Source organism: Harpia harpyja, chromosome 1, assembly GCF_026419915.1.
Source record: "Harpia harpyja isolate bHarHar1 chromosome 1, bHarHar1 primary haplotype, whole genome shotgun sequence".
NCBI classification, from domain to species: Eukaryota; Metazoa; Chordata; class Aves; order Accipitriformes; family Accipitridae; genus Harpia; species Harpia harpyja.
The window spans coordinates 47217075-47220224 of record NC_068940.1 but is presented as its reverse complement, the minus strand read 5'-3'; the positions used below and the strand labels follow the sequence as shown (position 1 = coordinate 47220224).

Below are 3150 nucleotides of genomic sequence, written 5' to 3'. Positions count from 1 at the left end.
AAGTTGTTACATGTATATAGATCAAAGTGGAAGAATCTCTACCGACTTAGAAAAAATTTGGAAACAGACCAAAATGCTACATGAGATAACAAAGGATGACCTCTCTTGGGGATTTAAAGAATTGTGGGACAAACTAACATCCTGGCTGCCAAATTTTGGATGGCTAAAGCAAATTTTTATTATGGTTATAATTTTAATGACTTTAGGAATGATGGTCTGCATTATGCTTAAGTGTTTTGTGTGGTGTTGTCAGAGCATGGTAGAAAATTACGAAAGTTGGAAACGAAATAAAATCAGACATCAAGTAGAAACCAGAAAATACTTTACACGGTCTCTCAGAAGTAGTGGAATCCTATAGTTGCAAAAGAATTTGCAAAGGTTTAAAGAAAAGGGGGGATTGATATAGAGAACGAACTGCTTATTGCTTAATGATTGTTTCTCTGTAACTTCACACGCCAAGGACTGGTGTTTGTCAAGGATTAAGCCTGTCAGAGACTGGTACTGGGGAGTGATGAGCAAGAAGGAACCATGAGCGATCACAAAACTTAATTAAATGTTTGATGAATTTACGATCTTGTTAAGAAGGCACAAGTAGAGGCCTTGCTTGAATAGATAGGGCCAGAAAAGATAACAACTCCTGCCTTTGTTCTCGTCCTTGTAGATAATTTAGCTTAAACTAACCATATGGTTCTATACTACTAATGAAAACTTAGATAATAAGAGCACTAACAAGCACTGATGTATCAAAACATGTAAAGGACCATACTGCGCAGAATCACCTGAGGAGGGTCAAATAGCGGACAAGTGAGGAAGACTATGGAAGACCACCAGAGGACTCCTGAAGACCACCAGAGACCTTCAATGCGCCTGCGTAAAGGACATTTACATATGCTAATAGTTTCCCGGAAAACTAATGAATATGTATAACATTTCTCGGAAATCTAGTGAATATGTATGTAGAACATGTACTTAACCTGCACAATTAAACCCGACAGTGTGCACGATAAGTAGAGCGATCCCCCGTGCATCCAGCACTGCCAATAAAGAATACCTACTTAATAGTTAATCAAACTATTGTGTTAGTTTCTTTGAATCAGAGGAAGGATGAACCCCACGCACGTAGGGCCTGGGTACTTACAGACTGGGTGGGGGTGGCTAATGAGGGACCTCAACTGGCAAGCAGCTGCACAAGCTCCATGTCCAGCCCTGGTGTGCCGTAGCGCTGCCCTGGCCGATCGGCCGCAGACATTCAGCTCTGCGGGGCTGTTGGTGCTGTCGCTACGCGCTTGGCTGGTTTCACTTCTGGAGCTGACGGGAAGGCCGGGGGAAGCTCTCAGTAACACATTTCCTAACAAAAGTTTTCCCGGTTGTGGGATGGCTTCATCTGTAGGAGAGGCTGGCTGTCGCTGTGGTGCTGTGGGGGGAACGACAGCCACCACTGGTGTTTCTTCCTCATCCCTGACTCTGCTACGAGTGCCAGGACATTTGCTTAACGGACATCCCTGGGGAGACGCAGAGGGTCTGGAGTGGAGGTGGGAGTCGTTCGTGTTACCCCGCGCTGCGGATGGTGGAAGGGATCTCGCAGAATTAACAAACGAAAAAAAAAAAAAAGGCAGGTGGAAAGCAAAATAACTAATGCTTTCCCACACCGGGAGTCGAACCCGGGCCGCCTGGGTGAAAACCAGGAATCCTAACCGCTAGACCATGTGGGACTGCGCAGCCGATTTGCTTGCCGCGCCGCCTGCTGCCTGCGCCGCCCGCTGCCCGCACTGCTGGCTGGGGAGGGGAGAGGCGCGGGAAGGGCCCACGGGCGGGGGATGCCCGCTGCCCTCTGCACAGGCTCGGGCAGCCGCGCCCCGGGGGCCGCGCGGGCGGTGCGTGGACGCCTTTCCCCGTGCAGGCGTGCCCGGCTGAAGCCGTGAACCCGCGGGACCGGGTCTGTCTCCCTGGCAAGAGCTCAGGCAGGTGGCCGGGAACGCGACGTGGGAGTACCGACAGGGGCTGCAAGCGAAGGGGTCGGGCTGCCAACACTTCAGTTTTTGCACTAAGCGAAGAAGGCTGATGTGCAAAACCCCGCAAAATGTACGGTCATACTTCCCTAAGTCGTTAAAATTCTCGGAGTTAAAAGATGGGGATGGAGGCTGACAAAACTGAAGAAGAAGGAAATGACAAGTGGGAGGATGAACGAATGAAGTCTAGCGTAAAAAGGTACAGAAACTGGGTAACAGCCACAAATGTGCTTCTGTCCAAACTCTAGCAATCAAAAAATAAGGTGGAACAACTGGACTACCCAGTTTTGACGGAGAACAACTTCATCTGAAATGGGTGCGAGGCAGATAATCAGTGGGATGTGGCAACAGCAGGCTACATATTATATAGGAAGAACCGACTAAACTGTGCTTGTGGAGGGGTGATGCTGGATGCCAAAGAAACCTCAGAGTCAATGTGCCTAAACGATTTTAATCTCTCAACATGTAACACTGAACCCCTATAGTTAGAAAATTCACACCTAAATAGGCAAAGGGGAGCATTAGGACTACTGTAGTGAAGTCTTCAAAACCAGTGGTGGTGACAGTGATACATTTAGGAGATCAGAGAAGCTGCCAAGACAGAAAACATCATCAGAATGAAAAGTCTCCAATTACCCCCACATTGAGTGAGTAAATGTCACATCAGCATATGAAGCAGTTGCTACATTTTAGACACCACAAAGGCTTGATTTTTGGAGCGGCTGGTTGGAGAATATAAAAGAAGCAACTGGCTTTAGTGCTGAGATGTGCGAGGGGCTTCATTCAGAACCATGCTATTAAAAAAGCTATGTATAAGAGTGAGCACAATGTATTCAACTGAGTGTCATTAAAATAACAACAGCAGCAAAGAAATTCCTCCCAAAAGAGCTTATTAAAAAATGAATAAGCCAAAAGGATAACATGCTTGTAAGAAGCATGGAGATTGCTAAAATGGCTCAGAACAGTTTATATCACCAAGAGGAAAAGACTGAAAATAGGCTGGTATGGCTACAAAGCATAGTAAAGAAAGCTATTGAAATATTAAATTAAAAATAAAATAACCTTCAAAATGTGAAGCTGGTGCAGACCATGTCCATATGCCAGCAGAGAAGATCCTGAGTAGGTTCCAAGGTGTCAAATG

At 46.3% G+C, this 3150-nt stretch overlaps 1 long non-coding RNA gene and 1 other non-coding gene across 2 annotated transcripts; one reads left to right on the top strand and one right to left on the bottom strand.

Annotated features, from left to right (window-relative positions):
• The first annotated feature begins 462 nt into the window (after positions 1 to 462).
• On the top strand, positions 463 to 1071 carry LOC128144009 (uncharacterized). The gene is made up of 2 exons (XR_008235956.1): positions 463 to 921; positions 1012 to 1071. It is a non-coding gene; the product is annotated as an uncharacterized LOC128144009 (long non-coding RNA).
• Positions 1072 to 1640: 569 nt separating this feature from the next.
• TRNAE-UUC (transfer RNA glutamic acid (anticodon UUC)) lies at positions 1641 to 1712 on the bottom strand. Its single transcript has one exon. It is a non-coding gene; the product is annotated as a tRNA-Glu (tRNA).
• Positions 1713 to 3150: the final 1438 nt, after the last annotated feature.